The 18,794-nt window shown below is 37.5% G+C and overlaps 1 protein-coding gene across 6 annotated transcripts in view; it reads left to right on the forward strand.

The window, feature by feature from the left end:
• Positions 1-18,794, forward strand: part of DCLK2 (doublecortin like kinase 2) — a 218,733-nt gene that overhangs the window by 154,428 nt on the left and 45,511 nt on the right. The gene's annotated exons all lie outside the window — the stretch shown is intronic.

The raw sequence follows: 18,794 nt of genomic DNA on the forward strand, positions 1-18,794 counted from the left end.
AGCACACATTTCCCTTGCTCTTCTAATGATAGATTTCTCCGGACAGGGGGAGATTCCAAAATAGCTGAGGAGGCAGATTCATATATTTGAAAGGGGACTGGAAATCAGACTTAAGTTCTGTTGCTGATCTGGTCCGATGCTGAGCAATGTAACCATGGACAACTTCACCACCTTTTCCCAATCCTTCTAATTGCCTCCAGAAATTACTTTTAATTTTGCCTGTATGAGAGCTATAGAAAGGTAGGAGGCAGAGGCATATAGCTAGTCTCTGGCCAATTGATATCTGCACCTCCTGGGACCCTCCAACCTCCAGTGATCACATCATAAAAATTCACTGGCAAATAATAAGATATTAAACCAAATGGAAAGATACGGGCTGTCACCCTGTCAGCCTCTTTACAAAGCATAAACAGGTTTCCCCTTGGTTGAATTGGAAGAGTTGTGGATAGTGCCTTAAAAGGCTGAGCACACTAATTCTTCATTTAGTCCAGACATCTAGCAACTTTGTGGATTGTTGACATCTGTGGATTTCAGCAGGGGAAGGGGCTTTACCTCCCAATCTCCACTATTTGCCATTGCATTTTGAAGTAGAAATCCTTGATTGGTGAGAGACACCTAATCTATTAGTTCAGTAATTCATTACTTCTTTTTTTCCCCAACTTAATGGTAGACCAATATAGAATTTTAAAATAAACTCTCGGGAACATAATTCATTACTTCTAAAGAGTTTGGCCCACAAGTGTGAAAGAACACATATATGCAGTCTCCACTAAAACATAGACACAGATAGTGAGTTGAAAGAAGAAGTTCTAAAGAGTGCAGATAAGTATTTATTAAACTAAACATCTCCTATGTTCCAGAAAGGCAGATAGGTGTTATACTAGACAGAATGCTGGAACTGGAGTCAAGAACACCTGAGTTCAAATTTGGCCTCAAACACTAGTTATGTGACCCTGCATAAGTTACTTAACCCTACTTGCCTCAGTTTCCTCTTCTGTAAAATGAGCTGGAGAAAGAAATGACAAACCACTCCAGCATTTCTGCCAAGAAAGCCCCAGATAGGGTCATGAAGTGCTGAACACTAAAAAAACCACATGTGCCAGAAACTGCTAAGTATGTTAAAAATATTATTATCTCATTTGAACCTCATGACAACACAGGGAAGTGGAAGTGTTTATCCTCATTTTATAGTTGGGGAAACTGAGGTAGACAAGGTTCAATGACTGCTACATAGACACCTTAGCAGCAAAGAAGAGAGCCATTAATTGATTAAAGGGGAAAATCTGCTCTGGCAATTAAGAAATTTTATATTCATTTTGTTGTGTAAAATTCTTTGTACTTGTCCCTCTCCTTGAATAGGGGGATCATTTCCATCTTTTACTGTTATCTATATCTTTAAATACACTGTGTGGAACATAGAAGATGCTTCAGAAATGTTTCATTTGTTATAAGTAAATTGGGGGATTGTAGAATAGTTTACCTGTCAGATCTATGAAGAAGGGAAGACTTTATCACCAAACAAGAGACAGAGAACATTGTAAGATGTGAAATGAATAATTTTGATTATGTTAAATTAAAAAGGTTTTGTACAAACAAAACTGACACAACCAAGATTGCCATGGGCAAGGTCCAGCCTCACTCATGACTCCAGGGGTTCCCAACAGGTGGCAAACTGTCAGTCAAAAAAAAATAATGAGGGGAAGACAGCTGTATATCATTCAGCCATGGGCATGCTTTGTATCTGATAGCTGTTTTGCCATCCCCAGGCCTCTGGTGTTTATTTTTATGCCCTTTTTTTTTGGTACACAGATACATTACCTAACACATGTCTAAATAGAGATAATTGGAAAAGTGACACATTAACTTTTAACAAATCACTTGATTAACATTCTAAGATCATTCTATATTCTTGTATTGTAATTATTGATCTGACAAAGCATACAAAGGTTCTACACAAGATAAATGATTTCATCACAGGTGGTTTAATTTTCTTATTAACTTGTGAGGAGTCTAAGCTTACAAAAAATCAAAGAAATTTACTTATTTTAATAAAAAGAAATAATCAGAAATTCTTAAAAACAATTCAAAAATCACAGTACCAAGCTTGAAGGATCAGAGGAGCATACAGTTCAGATTAATTGTTGGGCAGATCATTTTTCAGGGTTATCAGAGAGTTTCTGACCAGTGAATTACTGGTTTGTAAAATAGAGTCACTGAGGCATATTGAAGCTTGGTGTACCTGCACGTTTTGTATGGGCCTTAATGATTGATTTGTATGCTGGCTTCATGAGAATAAGTTTCTGTGAGTGGGAAAGTTCTGGGCTTGGCTTGTAGCTATGGTTTTACTGGGAATTATGTACCTAAGTATAAGTTAACCCATGGTAGTCTTTTGAGATTGGGTTTTGTGAAAGAGGAATTGGGAAAGGCATGCAGCAAGGAAGAAGCAGTGGCTGAGTGGGGAGGTTTGATCTTTTGATGATGTTTTTGGGGAAATAGAGTACAGATATTTTGCTCTTATATTATTCCTTCTCAGGTTAGGGAGGGGATAACAGTCATGTCAATTCCATAAGTAAGGGGCCTAGATAAGAGAAGTCATGCAAAGGGGACTGAGTGGGCAATTACATCTTGCCAAGGGACCACTCTGTGACCTCTTTAGCTGCCACAAGTGTCTTTGTCAAGGGGTTATGGCCTGATGGCTCCCAGCAAAAGATTAGAAGGGAAGGAACAAATTGGGGAAAAAATTATAACAAATTTCTCTGATAAAGGTCTAATTTCCCAAATATATAAAGAATTAAGTCAAATTTATAAGAATCAAAGTCATTCTCCAATTGATAAATGGTCAAAGGATATGAATAGTCAGTTTTCAGGTGAAAAAATCAAAACTATCAATAATTACATTGAAAAAAGTTCTAAATCCCTCTTGATTAGAGAAATGCAAATTAAAACAACTCTGAGGTATCACCTTACACCTGTCAGATTACCCAATATGACAGAAAAGGAAAATAATAAATGTTGGAGGGAATTTGGCAAAATTGGGACAATAATGAATTGCTGGTAGAATTGATTCAAATATTGGTGAATTGATTCAACTATTCCAGAGGGAAATTTGGAATTATGCCCAAAGGGCTATAAAAGAATGCATACCTTTTGATCCAGGATTACCACTTCTAGATCTGTATTCCAATGGGAAATTATCTGTTTATACAAAAATATTTATGGTTGCACTTTTTGTGGTGGCAAAGATTTGGAAACTGAAGGGATTTTCCTCAGTTGGGGGATGGCTGAACAAAATGTGGCATATGATGGTGATGGAATACTATTGTGTCATAAGGAATGATGAACAGGATGATTTCAGAAAGAACTGGAACTGATACAGAGGGAAATAAGCAGAACCAAGAGAACAGTAACTGCGTTAGTAAGTTAGTAAGAGACCCAGTAACTGCGATATTGTGGAATGCTCAAATGCAATAGATTTTGCTAACAGCAATACAATGATCCAGGACAATTCTAAGGGACTTATGGGAAAATAAAATGCTGTCCACCCCTAGAGAAAGAACTGTTGGAGTATAAAGGCTGAAGAAAACATTTTTTTTAAAAAAGAAATGTTTCATTTGAATGTTTAATTGAATTTAATTAACCTCTTGGCCTTTTTTCACTATCTTTAACATAAGCATTATGTCATCTTTAAGTTCCAATCCAGATTTCATGTGGTTCTCTTGTATTGGTGCTTAAGTTTCTGCCAGCATGGCTGATTTGCTGGGACTGTCAAAAATCAAGCCTCCTTTGATCTTTTTTTTTTTAAACAGTGGTTTGAATTAAACTACAGCAACTGAATGAGGTTCTGCCAAACATTCAATTCTAAAGCCCTGTTACCAAATGACTCTACTCCTCATTTTGATACTTGTCTCAAGATTTTACTTAGTGGATCTCATTGTGTATGCATGATTTCTAGAGTAAGAATAAGGAACAGATACCACATATCTAAGAGCATGCAGTATATGTTGTCTCTAAGGAGAAACCTGGATCTGACATCCTGTCATCTGTAACCAAGTTGCTCACAGCATAAAAATGCATTCATTTTTATGTCAGAAACCTTTGTCAGCATTGTTTTCATCAGTGTTGTTGCTCTGTTTCAGCAAAATTAAAATGGAGAATTATGGATTCTCCTCCATTTAAAATATCTTATTAAGATCAATTGAGAGAGTCTCTGGCAGTAAAGGTCTCTTCTCAAGAGCAAGATCAATCCTATCTCTTTTTCATTGCTATTTACTCCAACTAGGTTACCCTAAAAACCTTGGAAGGATAGATATATGATCCCAAAAATCAGAGACCTGATAGTACAAGTTAAACAGAACTTTTTAATATTGTGGTTGTTTGGTACAATAGAAGGCACCCTGGATTTGGAATTAGTGGAGCTTAGTTTCTCATATGAAATGTGAGTTAGAATAGATGACTTACTAGGTTCCTCTAAGCTTTAAATAAGTAAACATTATCTGCCAAAGCGGAAGCCAGGGTTTCTTTATCCAGTCAACCACTGGGCAACTTAACTGTTATTATGGAAACTCTACCTGGACTGCAGTGTTACACACCAGTGAAATCAGCTGGGTTAAGGGGTAAACCTAGAATTCAGGGTCAAAGGTAGTCAATGATACATTCTATCAAGATTTTTGTCTTTTTTTGTGATTATTACCTGACCATGGAGAACTATTCCAAGGAATTGTACCCTACAATATAGGTGAGGACCTTTTGTTTTTGTTTTTAAATATTACTCAAAGATAATGTATTTTATATATCTTTGAATTTTTAATTTCTTTAAAATATTTTCAATTAATAATTATTTACTTAGCCTTGTCTTCCCTCTACCCCATTGAAAATAAAAAACCAAAACCCTTGTGACAAGTAAAGTCAAGTAAAGTCAATTCACACATTGGACATATGAAAAGATGTCTTATTCTGCATCTTGAGTTCATCTTCTTTGTCAGGTGGGGAATATTCTCCTTTATCAGTCCTCTGGAATCATGGATGATTAGTATATTTTCAGAGTTCTTAAGTGTTTCAAAGTTGTCGCTATAAAATTGTTTTTATTGGTCTTGCTCACTTTACTGCATCAGCTTATATAAGTCTTCCAAGGTTTCTCTGACATATTCCTCATTCTTAAGGCAAAATTGTATCCTTTCATATTGATATGTTGTAATTTGTTGAGTTGCTCCCCAGTTGATAGACAGCCCTTTAATTTCCACTACAAAAAGAGCTGCTATAAGTATTTTTGGATGTGTGGGTCATGTGAGGGCCTTTTATAGAACTGGAAAGTGAGAATGTGCGAAGACATTTTTAGGGCCAGCTACAATAAAATTGGGAAAAACTGTATTTCACCTTGAGGCAACCTGTTATGTTTAATGTGCTTGGCAACAGGAAGTCTTGGATTCAAATACTGCCTCTGATCCTGGACAACTCATTTAGTGTCTCTGAACTCAATTTCATCATCTATAAAATGGTGACAATGTTAGGACCAATCTAGCAGAGCAGTAGTGAGATCCTGAAGAAATAAAGCCTCTTTCAATTCTTTTTGTCCCAGAAATGTTAGCTTTTAATGGTCTTGCTGACTTTAAAGAAGCCAGAAATTAACCTTTTTGTGCCTTAACTTCTCTGTTTTTCAGTTTCCTCATCTATAAAATGGAAACGATAATCCCCTTGGTGCCCATCTCCTAGGGTTGGTAGGCTTAAATGAGGTCATGTATGTAAAGCATTTGACAGACTTGAAAACAGTACCTCTGTGTCAACAGTAAAGAGTTAATTGTCTTTATTCTTGTAGAGTCTTTTTCTAGCTGAACTGGAAATGATTTGGCTTGAAGACTTCTCTTTTCAGAAAGTGCAGACTGGCTTGACATGAATAGTACAAAATGGTACTGTAAGTGGTCAATAAGATAAGGAAGAAGAAGTCAGCAGAGCTATTATGTGTTGGCAAGTTTTATATAGCAGCCATTGGAGAAATTGCAGAGCGACTAGAATAAATGATTTCTGTGCTTGGGTGATTAATGAGGGGGTTGGGATATGGAGAATGGACAGAGAGGTTAAAAAATGTTCTTGGAGCTGAAAGCTGGAGACCATTGTATAGTCAGGATTTGACATCCAATGTAATTTATGATCTTTGGGCCAGTATTGAAGTTTTCGTAGTTAAGTCATGGTGTTTTCTTTGGGACTCTTGGTTCGGCACTCTTTAAGTGTGCAAGACAGATCAAGAAAGCTTTTTGGGGAATGGGGCAAGGGAGCAGGGGAGGCTTTTATCTTTTCAGGCAAGTTCCAGGCCTAAAACTTCTGGCCTTAAATGTTTTAGGCACATCTGTAGAGATTGAGGGATAAAGTGTCTCACTTTGGGATAATAGAGCTTCTTGCCCCCAGGCTATCCGGCTGCAGGGATTCCTGGTAGTTGAAAGGAGGGGGAGAATACATTTGGTACATTATCCAACATCTTGAGATTATAAACAGTCTGATCTGCTGGTGTTTTATCTGATGATGTCTCTTGGGTCTGCTGGCGGTGAAAGGTTTGCAGGATTTGTGATGTGTGATGAAAGGGCTCATGGTATCTTGTGATGATGGGCATAGCTAAAATGTTACTGTTTGACCTTCTGAACTTTTCAAACTTCTTTTAGAAGCTGTGAAATGTAGGTCTGCAGTAGCAGCTGACCTTCCAGGTCTTGTTTTCCCCTGGAGTTTTGTAGCTTGTCTGTCCTTTGGTATTGAAAGTTTCTTTCATTTAATAGAATTTGCAAATTTCTGGGAAGAAATTGGTTTTGCATTTGCATGCTGTATTTTGATTAGCTAGCCTGGAAATCCTGAAGAGCAATTGCAACCTTGAATGCATTTTGTTTTATGAGGGAAAGAAACTGAGACTTTGGAGCCAAAAAAAAAAGAAATTATGGTTTCTAAGAGGAAGGACTTTATCTGGGCATGTTAGCTCTCCCTAGGCAGGCCTCTGTAAAATTATGGGGTTCAACTAGATTCGATCCCATTTAACAAACGCTTTATTAAGTGACCACTATGTGGCCATTAGGTCTTGGACATAACAAAGACAAGAACACAAAATGGCATTTGTCCTCAGGTAGTTCTTTCTTTCTGTTAGATGACAGGTCAGATATGTCCAGAAGACTTCTCCAACTAGGAGTCAGGAAGTAGGCAAAGAATTATTCAGCACAAACAAAGCCAGATAGGTGGCACTTTTAGCTATAGAGGGATTTATATAAGGGCCACACAGGGGATGGGTAGTTCTTATTTTTCTCTACTCTTAGTCAGAGGAGTAGAGGATGGCCAGAGGCTGATACCAAGTTAGCCCCAAGTCAACAGGTTACAAAGGGGTACTGTTGGTTTGGATAAGGAGTTATGACACACTAATTAGGCTACCCTAAGTTGGAGGGGAAGAATTCTGTTAGGGGTTGGTCATTATGACTGTACCTCACTCTGCAAAAAATGCCTTCCATTTCAAATTCCAATTCCAAATGCATTGATAACTTTTCTGGTTTCTGGTTCTTCTAAGCAGTTCTTACTACCAACTTAGTCCAATTTTTCCCATTCTCTAATTGTTTTTTGAGATTCACTTTACTCCCTATACCGAAAGGCAATCAATCTTCTCTTCCAAATGTCACCAGCTCATCTCTTCTCTCCTTGAAGGGCTAGACTTGCAATTAGAAAAAACTTGAGTTCAAATCCAGCCTCATCCAATTACTAGATTTAATTTCAGCCTTAATTTTTTTTTTTACCCTGTAAAATGGAAATAATAAAAACACTTAGTCCTCCTAGGATTGTTGGAGAAGCAAGTAAGATAACATAATGCTTTAATGTTTGTAGAGTGCTATATATATATATATATATATATATATATATATATATATATATTATCTCATGAAAAGTACTCTGTGAACCTTAAGGTGCTATATAAATACTCATTCCTATTTTTTTATCATCATCATCATCACATCATTATTCACCCCCTTTGTGTTATAGATAAAGAAACTTGGACCCAGAAAGCAGAAGAGAATTGCTCATATTTAAGTTGCTCATGACCTTTCAACTAATATCTGAGACAGCGTTCCAATTAGGGTATTCTGAGTATAGGTGTAGTGATCTGTCTTGAAATGCTAGCCTGTGCTTCTCTCTAGATCCCACATCCAGTTATTTTAAAGTATAATAATTCAATTATCTCAAGGATCCATAATTACATTATTATATAGGTTCTTTCTGTACTTGACTAGGATTGAGAACCCTGTGTGGCTTAGGAGCTTTCATGAACAATGTTCTCCCCACTCCCTGGCTGTCTGGACACTTCCAGAACCATGCGCCCTGTTGTTTCCAAGTCATTGGTTATTTCAGATATCTGCACACTGCTATCTGGACTTGCAAGACATGGACCAGACTGCTTTCCTTGGATGGCCAGCTTATGTGAACATTTTTTTTAAGTCTTCTATTTAGCCATTGAGAAGAGAAGGACCATAAGACAGACACAATCCTTTGTGGAAATCAGTAATACAACCAAGTTTTACAAACTCAGACTGATTAAGCAGAGACATGTGATAACCGACTTAACTGGCCCGTTTGCTTTTTTATTACCGGTGGCAAAAGGTTTTCCTAAAATTGATTAGTAGAATAAACAGTATTGGGTTTATAAACTATGAGGACAGGAGAGCATATTTCACTTGCCATAGAACAAATGACATCCATATTGGGCTCATTTCTTTGCAAATAAGTAAGGAATGTAATTTATAAATGTTAATTCATTTGTTGAAATCCACCCAGTAGGACCTCTACTTTCTAGGCAAATATCTAGAAGTGATCTATTTTCTTGAAAATAGTAAAAACTGAATTTCATTGAAAATACTCAATCAAAATTTTCACTAATTCACACTTGATTTTTTTTTTTTGGTGTCTAGTAGAGTGAATAGAACATTAAATTTTGAAGCAGAAGATCTGGATTCAAATCCTTCCCCTTTTACTTCTTGTATTGACATTGTGAAAGTCATAATTTCTTTAGGCTTCAATGATAAAATTAAGGGAATTTTTTTCAAACTTAAATATGAGATAACTAGGCAAAAGCTTTGATTTTACAGATGATTGCTGTTATCTTCAGATTTGAAAATCTTCATTATATTGGAACATTGTCTTATTTTTAGAAATGATTATTAATCTTGTGTTCTGTCTTTCTGGCAGATAAGTAGATTTGGTAATTGTTATTCTGTATGCTATTGGCTGAGTTACTGTGGTGTGACTTTTCTTTCTTGTTTCCTTAACATTGAATCACATGTTTTTAATTTCTACATGATGTTTTTTTGGCCACCAAGCTTGGGTGTTGCCTGACATTTTAAATTTCAAATAACTTGCCAGCTTTCCATCAGAATTTTCTTCCTACTACACTATTAATTATAACTAATGCTTCTATAGTGCTTTGAGATTTGCAAAGCACTTTACATACATCTTCTCATTTCAGCCTACAACAATCCTGTAAGGTGAGTGCTATTGTAACCCCTATTTTGCAGATGAAGAAACTGAGGCATAGAGAGGTTATGGCTTTCTTAGTTTTATATGACTAAGTACATGTCTGGGACAAAATCTGAACTCAAATCTCCCTGAAATTTTGGCCATTTATAAAAAATGGGTGCTATAGAAATGCAAGAATAATAAAATTTGAAAAACTGAGTTGGATAGCACTGAAGAGATTTATTAATGGAAAATTAAAGATGGTGTCCGTTTGGCTTTCTAAACATTTAGGTCAAAATCAGGTCAAAACATCGACCATGACATTGCATAAAACATTCCCAAAGGTTTTTGTTTTTGTAAACTAACATTACAGTTTTTTTTTCACTTTAAACATTATTTTATTTGGTCATTTCCAAACATTATTCATTGGAAACAAAGATCATTTTCTTTTCCTCCCCCCCACTCCCTTCCAACCACCTCTCCCATAGCCGACGCACGATTCCACTGGGTATCACATGTGATCTTGGTTAGAACCCATTTCCATGTTGTTGGTATTTGCATTAGTGTTCATTTAGAGTCTCTCCTCAGTCGTATCCTCTTTCCCCCTGTAGTCAAGCTTTTCCTGGGTGTTTTTACTCCCATAGTTTATCCTCTGCTTGTGGATAGTGTTTTTTAGATCCCTGCAGATTGTTCAGGGACATTGCATTGACACTAGTGGAGAAGTCCATTACCTTCGATTGTACCACAATGTATCAGTCTCTGTGCACAATGTTTTCCTGGTTCTGCTCCTTTCGCTCTGCATCACTTCCTGGAGGTTGTTCCAGTCTCCATGGAATTCCTCTACTTTATTATTCCTTTTAGCACAATAGTATTTCATCACCAACATATACCACAATTTGTTCATCCATTCCCCAACTGAAGGGCATCCTCTCATTTTCCAATTTTTGGCCACCACAAAGAGCGCAGCTATGAATATTCTTGAACAAGTCTTTTTCCTTATTATCTCTTTGGGGTACAGACCCAGCAGTGCTATGGCTGGATCAAAGGGCAGACTAGTCTTTTATCACCATTTAGGCATAGTTCCAAATTGCCCTCCAGAATGGCTGGATCAATTCACAACTCCACCAGCAATGAATTAGTGTCCCCCCTTTGCCACATCCCCTCCAGCATTCATTACTTTCCTTTGCTGTCATGTTAGCCAATCTGCTAGATGTGAGGTGATACCTCAGAGTTGTTTTGATTTGCATCTCTCTGATTATAAGAGATGTAGAGCACTTTTTCATGTGCTTATTAATAGTTTTGATTTCTTTGACTGAAAACTGCCTATTCATGTCCCTTGCCCATTTATCAATTGGAGAATGGCTTGATTTTTTGTACAATTGATGTAGCTCTTTGTAAATTTGAGTAATTAAACCTTTGTGAGAGGGTTTTATGAAGATTGTTTCCCAATTTGTTGCTTCCCTTCGGATTTTAGTTACATTGGTTTTGTTTGTACAAAAACTTTTTAATTTGATGTATTCCAGATTAGCATTACAGTTTTTAAAGGTGATCCCAATGAATGTGTCTCCCACATCCTGACCACATTCTTGACCTTATTAAGGGCTTCATTGAGACATAGATTTAGGGGTAGAGGAGATCTTAAAGATCAATAGTCCAAATTCATTGTTTTTTGTTTTTTAAACCCTTACCTTCTGTCTTGGAATCAATACTGTGTATTGGTTCCAAGGCAGAAGAGTGGTAAGGGCTAGGCAATGGGGTCAAGTGACTTGCCCAGGGTCATCCAGCTGGGAAGTGTCTGAGGCCAGATTTGAACCTAGGACTTCCCATCTCTAGGCCTGTCTCTCAATCCACTGAGCCACCCAGCTGCCCTCCAAAATTCATTGTTTTACAGATGAAGTGATTGAGCCCAAAATAGATTAAAGGAGTTGGTCAAAGGCCCACTGGTAGTTAAGTGGCAGAGGTGGAGTTCAAGCCTTTTACTGTATCCAAGCCACCTCCATAGAATCCAAACAAAGAACAAAAAAGATAATACAGGTAATAATAGCTAATATTTATATAGTACTTTAAAGCTTGAAAACCTTTACACACATTTAACTCCACATGGAATCCAGTGCTACCCAAAGGTCACAGGTCTCCATTGCTACCTTCCCATAAGGCTAAATTTCTGCTATTTCTAATTTGAGACAAAAAGGAACTTTCTCAGCCACTAGGCTGAAAATTTTTCTTAACAGCTTTTAGCTTGGTGGAAATGTTTGATCACTGTCTTCAGGGATATTTAGAGTAGGACTCTGTGACTTGCTTTCCAGCTCTAAAAACACAAAAGCTGAACCATGTCATTCATACTGAAATGATCAGCATGTGCCTTGTGAAACCTTAGGAAATACAATTTAGTGATAAGGGATATGTTTACATGACTATCACTTCAGTCTACTTTCCTGCGTGGTGAAGAAGCAGGGCTTTGAAAAGCATAGAATTCTATGATCAAAACAGGACAGAATCCTTGAATATTTCATTATCCATTCTACTCAGAAAAATAGGTCTGGCTGGCAGAGGGACTGGGGTAGATGGTTTAACAGTTCTATTTCACAGGGGCAGAGAACTCAGTCGGCAATATCTTCATTTCTTTTCTGCCAGTTTCTTCCTTAACCAATCAGATCCTAATCAAGAAGGAAATCTCCTCCCCAAAACTGTCTCCCCTCTCTCCCTCTTGCAATTCTGTTTCTTTGAAGCACTTAGTGATTACAGAAAATTCAATCAAAAGAATATCCCAGATACTGTCATCCATGAATGCTTTGGTCAAGAAGCAACTCAGAAATAAATGATATCTAGTCACTTAACCTTTGAGCTGTCTCAGCATCTCAGCTGCTGATGGAAGCATGAATGCTCATTAACATGTGAAGAGATTTTCAAGCAAATTCTCTTTCCTCCTGACTTCAGCACAGTAGCCCCGGTTTAATACTCTGCAGTGTAATCAGTCTAATTGGAAGGCTGATTTTGTGACCCCTGTGGCTAGCCAGGCAGGCTCTTATTTCTAATGCAAATGGAATACGAGGCAGAGGAACATATTTATCCTGCCACTTGTGATGGCAGAGACAAGTACCCTTGGAAACAAGTGAAAGGATAATGTGGGAGGGTGGCACAGAGCGGAAGAAAGGTACCGTTTCACAACAAATGCTATAATCAACTACTCAAATGCATCCATGATCTCATCAGTGTGGTGCTTTCTCCAGTAACACCGGAACAATCTATCCAGGTTTGGCCATCCAGTTTTCTATGCCAGACCACTGTGTAGCTCCACTACAGATTCAAAATGGAGCCCCTCAGCAATTGTGAAGTTTCTAACCTGCCACGAGTTAGAGTAAAAAATATACCTGTATCATCTTTGTCACCACATGTGATATATTCAAATAGATCTTTCATCTCCTCAGAGTTCAAAATGGGGTCAGTCTAACTTACTTGAGCCCTCTTCACTTTCCAGGGTGTGACACTGGAACACTCTGCCATTCACCTGCCCACCCTTGCTCCTGCCTGATGACCAGCCCATGTTCTCTTCTTGTTATACAATTTCTTGACAGCATCCTTTATAACCATTGTTCCAAGTTCTTTTTGGGTTATATGTTGCAGACAGCTTCAATCCACTGCAAACCTTTCCATTTTTCCCCTGTATACAAATACTATTCCTCTCTATTTTAATTATCCCCTTTCCCCCTTCCTTCTCTGCTCCTTCCTTCCCCTCTGGCCCTTAGTAAAATCATATCATTTCATAGGTAATGGGATTATACTTGGTCACTTATTCAAGTTATAAAATTATTTAGAGCCTTACATTATATCCTTCCTTATCTGCTTGAAGGATGTTTTTTCCCTCATAAGCCCAGAAAGTGAATTGCTCATAGTCTCACAGCTCCTCCCTTGCCTGCAGCAATCTCTCTTTCCCCTAAAATGATCCCCGAAGTCCCACAGCACAAACAAGTGCCAAAAGTTTCCATAGAGTGAGATTTCACAGAAACACTCTAAAATTCCAGAACTCCAAATTCTCCCTCAGACAAACTTGGAGGCAGATGAAGTTGTCTCATCTTCTGCTCTTTAAATTTTGCTGACAGAACCTGCCACACCATTCTAATTCCTATTTCACTGGCGCTTACTCAGCCATTCATTTTCTGTATGTAGAGTCAGGTCGGTGTTAGAACTGTCAGGAAAACAATAGAAATAGAAATGACAAGAAGACTGGAGGAAAAAAAGGTCTGAGGAATTCTCGAACCAAGGAGGGAGGACCAGGGCTCTGGGAAATTCTCTTTACCTCTCTCCACATTCAAATGTATTTTAGTGTGTAATGGCCTCACACCACCATGAAAGTATGAGTAAAAGCATGCCATTTGTGAGAGATTTTATTTTATTTTAAAAACTCTTACCTTCCATCTTAGAATTGATACTGTCAGTTGATTCCAAGTCAGAAGATTGGTAAGGGCCAGGCAGTAGAAATTAAGTGACTTGCCCAGGGTCACACAGCTAGAAAGTGTCTTAGGCCATATTTGAACCCATCTCCCATCTCAAGGCTTGGTTCTTAATCCATTGAGCTGCTTATGGTGTCAGATTTTAGATAGAGCACTAAAATATTCTTACAGCTTGTAAAAAAAAAAAACAACTTATACATGAAGGACTGACTTTCCTTTTCTATTTTGCCATGTATGATAGAATCCCCTTTCATTCAACTTTTCCCCTTGAACCCACAACATGTAGAAACTGGAATAGCCACCTGAAACAGCTTCTTTTTCTGCCTCTCTCACTCAGCCAATAGGGGGTTGGCTCAGGATAAAGCTGTCCCTGGGACCTGATTAGGACTGGCTTCCCTAATGTTTCTTGGCCACTGGGTACAAACAATGCCCCAACCACATAGAGCCGGGGCCTCTCATACTTAGCTGCTATATATATATATATATATATATATATATATATATATATATATATATATATATATATATATATATATATATATATAAGACAGTAAGAGTTGCCGTACTCTGATGGCCTTCTGACCAGACACATTTCCAGATGGAGAGGAGGGGCTGCATCCAAAGAACCTTTGGGGCCACTTTATCCTTGAAGGACCATTTTCTTGTTCTGTAAAAGGTAAAATTAACCTCTGTTAGTAAATGGCGAATGCTTCCTTTCATCTCAGTATTGAACCTGAACCCAGAAGGTGCTTGCATTAGAGTCCTGCCTCCAACACCTTTTTCTTAAAGTAGACAAGACTACCTCTGGTGGGTTTTGCCAACTAACCTTCTGTTGCTTGCCCAGATGTCACCACTAACATACTTTGGAGTGGATTCTTATGGCCATCCCAAACAGAACCATTATGGGGAGAATGCTAAGATTTGGGGAGGTATAAACCACCTTTTTTTCCAATGGACATCATGGAATTAATAGGTGCATCACTTCTGCTGGACATTCTCACTGCCCTTGCTGAAATACTTGTAATTTTGTTGAAAGTTGCTCCCTTTAAAAACAGAAGCAGTGTATCAGATGCCAGAGTGAAGGGGAGTTAGATTGTAACACCGATTTAAAGTTGAAAAGGACTTTCAGGGTTGCAGAGTATCATCTCTTCATTTTACAAGTGAGGAGGTAGTAAGTGATAGAGCCACCATTTGACAGTCAGTCCTCCAACTACCAATCTATCACTTGTTGCACTAAATCACACTTCAAAAAAGGTGAATTTTGACTTAAATTTATTGGAAATAAGACATTAAAATTTGCCTCAGAAATAAGAATATGGAAGATGATATTGTCCTTTAAATAAGGTGAACGACTTTCTCTTTTCAGACTTTTGATATACAGCTTTAAACTTCTGGAAATTCCTTAACTCTCCTTATTCTATTTTTAATTTTTTTGATCTTAAGATTTTTTTCCATTGTGGCACTGGCAGTTATCTGTGGTAGGTGAGGTTGGATCATAAATGAAGCCAAATTAGAAATTAATTATTTTATCTTCAATTTAGCTGCTGAACACATTTTAACATCTAACTCTCTTTTTATGGCTCTATGATCTTGAACAAATTGATTTAGGACTTTGGGGCCATTGGTTTCTCTGTCTGTGAAATGAGAAGGTAGATTGGCCTTCATCATTTTTGAGTTCTTTTCAGACTCTATAATTCAGAGTTCTATAATTTTATTACACCCTTTTCTGTTGATTAGACTTTGAGACAGGAGAAATGTTGGAATTCGATATAATCCTTTCCTTATTAAGAGGTAGGGTGGTTGAAGAGGGAACCAGATGCCTGTCCTGCAATAGACTGTGGAACCTGACCCCCCACCCAATAGCCCCTTGGTTTACTTCATATATCCATAGTTTTGCTAAGTTTAAGATTGAGGAAGAAGAGAAAGTGGAAAAGAAAGTAAAGGCAGTAGATCGAAAGTAGAAAATGTCCACTTTGGAGGAGACCTACCTAGCTGGAGAGGGGAAACCTATAGCCTAGGGAAAAACCACTAAACTCCAAGAACATTTTCCTTCTAAGACTTTTAACTACAAGCTTTGTACCTTTTGGTTTTTTTCATTTGTCTTCTCCTGAGATCTACCCAGAATTTGCTGTCAGCAAAACTGTTTAAAAATCTGAAGAGGATTTTGTGTTTCTTTCCTTAAGGGACAAAAGAGAAAAGGTTAATTATAATAATGCCTCATATTTCAGTACTGTTTTGAAGTTAAGATACATTATCTTACCTGATCTTCCTCCACTGTGAGGTATGCATGGCAGATATAGTCTTTGTTTATGAATGAGACAATTGAGGTGTGACAGTTATTAAGTGACTAGAACTATATTCGGTACCCAGGACTCCATTTGCTTCTGTCGTGGGATTATTAAATATTATGGCAAACAGCACAGAAGAATCACTCAGATGATTCCACAAGGACTAGCAATCTGCATCATTCATTTCCTTTTTTTGCTCAGGCATTTTGGCTTGTCCCAAGTTCATTCATAGGAAAGCATGATCCAACTGACTCATTACCACCCCAGAATCCTGATGGGGAGTGTGACTTCTGATTCTTGTGTAGGGCTCTCCAAAAAGAGGGGAAGCAAAAGATATTCATTGAATAAGAGTGGGGCATAGGGCAATTCATTTATTCCCGTTCGCAAAGCAATGATAATTTTAAAGTTCATCACAGAATGATTTAATGAGATTCAATAAGTTAGCATATAACCACTAACACAAGTGTATCGAAAGCTGATATTCAAACCTTTTTAGGGCATGCCAGACTACTAAAATTAGTTTAAATTTCATCTACTTGACATCAGTTCTGCTGTCCAAATAGTTTAGACTTGGGTTCCTGGTTGAGGCTATTTCTGCAAAGCATAAGCTACTTTTGTTGTCAAATCCACTTCTCTAGATACCACAAATGTAGCCATTCTGATAGATATTCCCCTTGTTGCCAGCCTTTTCCTGCATCTACAATGGCAACCATGGTTGCCACCTGCCACTAGTGCTCACCAACCCCCATAACTTTCTAGATCACAAAGTTGCCTGTTAAAAGAAAGGAAACTTGAAGATCAACTTAGGTAGCCAGAGACTCTGTTACAATCACCAGATCGTAGCACTCCTCAAGGACAGGGGTTATCTTTTTCTTATTTGTATCTCCAGCACTTAGTATAGTGCCTGACAGAGATTAGGTGCTTAATAAATAATTGTTGACTATTAACAATAGCAAGCTTGCTTGGTTAAGTCCACACCACTCCAGCTGCCATGACACTGAGATAACAAAGGGTCTCGTTCCTCCTTATTACTCAATAGAATGATATTTTGCCCCCGAGAGTGTTGAAGCCAAGAGGTTGCCAAACAGAAACTTCCTTCTTTTACAATGTTAGAACCCTTGTGTCATCAGTTACTCTGATCCAGCAACCAATTAGAGAACTTCCAGCAGAGAGCCATATATATCTGGAAGTCTAGTCCGTCTCCACCCCCCCCCCCCCAGCTTCCATGGGGGTGCCAGGAATGGTGACTGTTCATGCTCAAAGGGGTGGTGGTAACTCATTAAAGTAGTAAAATGTGAAGAGTGTTAGAATTAGTATAAAAGGCACATACAAATTCAAATCCCAGATCTTCTGTTTGTTATATATGTGACCTTAGAAAAGTTACTTCTTTGTGAGCCCCAGATTCCACTTATGTGAAATTTTGGGATTAGGCCAGATGACATTCAAAGTATCTTTATATAAGTTTATCTACTGATTGGAATCAGAAAAAAAAATGGACGAGACTTTCCTTAGAATCTAAGAATTAAGTGCCATAACATAGATTGTACCAGTAATCAAAGACCCAGCATTACTTGATTGCAAAAATCAATTGGATTGTAAACTCTACTAGACAGGGCAGGAACTGTCTTTTTTAAAATCTTTTTTAAGATTCTTAATTTTTAGTGATTAGCACCAGTGTCTGGCACATACTAAAGGCTTGATTAATGTTTATTTGCAGTCTTCTTACAAAACCCCACCAGAATCCGACTTTCTAGGCAACAGCATTTAGAATTGTACCTGGGAAGAAGCTGGAATCTTTTTGTTTTCTTTAAGGAAGTCTAAAAATCTCCTACCTTTCCCCTGCCCCATATTCATTCTGCCTGTGGCTAATTTTAAATATATTTTCCAATATCTTTTATTTTTACATCGTATTCATTTCCTCCTATATTCTTCCAGTATTTTGTCATCACAAAAATATTTTTAAAAGAAGAATAAAAATAACTGAGCCAAATTAATCAATACAGGGTATCCCCAAAGTCTTAGTACAGTTTAAGGCTTTTCCACACTAAAACTTTGGGGATATCCTGTATATTGAAAAAAATGAACATAATATGCACCATGCAGGGATTCTCATTCCTCCAGCTCCACAAAGGAATTTGAAGATATGTCTTCTCATCTCTTCTTTGGGGCCATGATTATTTTGTTTTATAATTTTGCTATCTTAATTTTCTATTGTTTTTTGGTTTTCCATTTGCATTGTTCTAATCCTGGTACATACTGTTTTCTTGGCTGTGCTTAATTTTCTATCAGTTCATGCAAATCTTTCCATGCTACTCTGTATTTATCATCTTTGTTGTTTCTTCTAGTGCAGTAATATTCTTTTACATGTAGCCAAGTAACACAAGCTATTGAGCCTTTCTTCAACCGATAGGCAGCTTCTTTGCTTTAAGTAAATAACACATAGAAAACATTGAAGCTGGCAGTGAATTGCACCAAAATTATTGGAATGAGGGGAAATAAATGTAATAATAACAATTACAACAATAAATAAAATTAATATAGTATTTACTATGTATGAGACACAGTTGTTGATGAGTCATGTCTGATTCAT

Source organism: Monodelphis domestica, chromosome 6, assembly GCF_027887165.1.
Source record: "Monodelphis domestica isolate mMonDom1 chromosome 6, mMonDom1.pri, whole genome shotgun sequence".
In the NCBI taxonomy this organism is placed as follows: Eukaryota; Metazoa; Chordata; class Mammalia; order Didelphimorphia; family Didelphidae; genus Monodelphis; species Monodelphis domestica.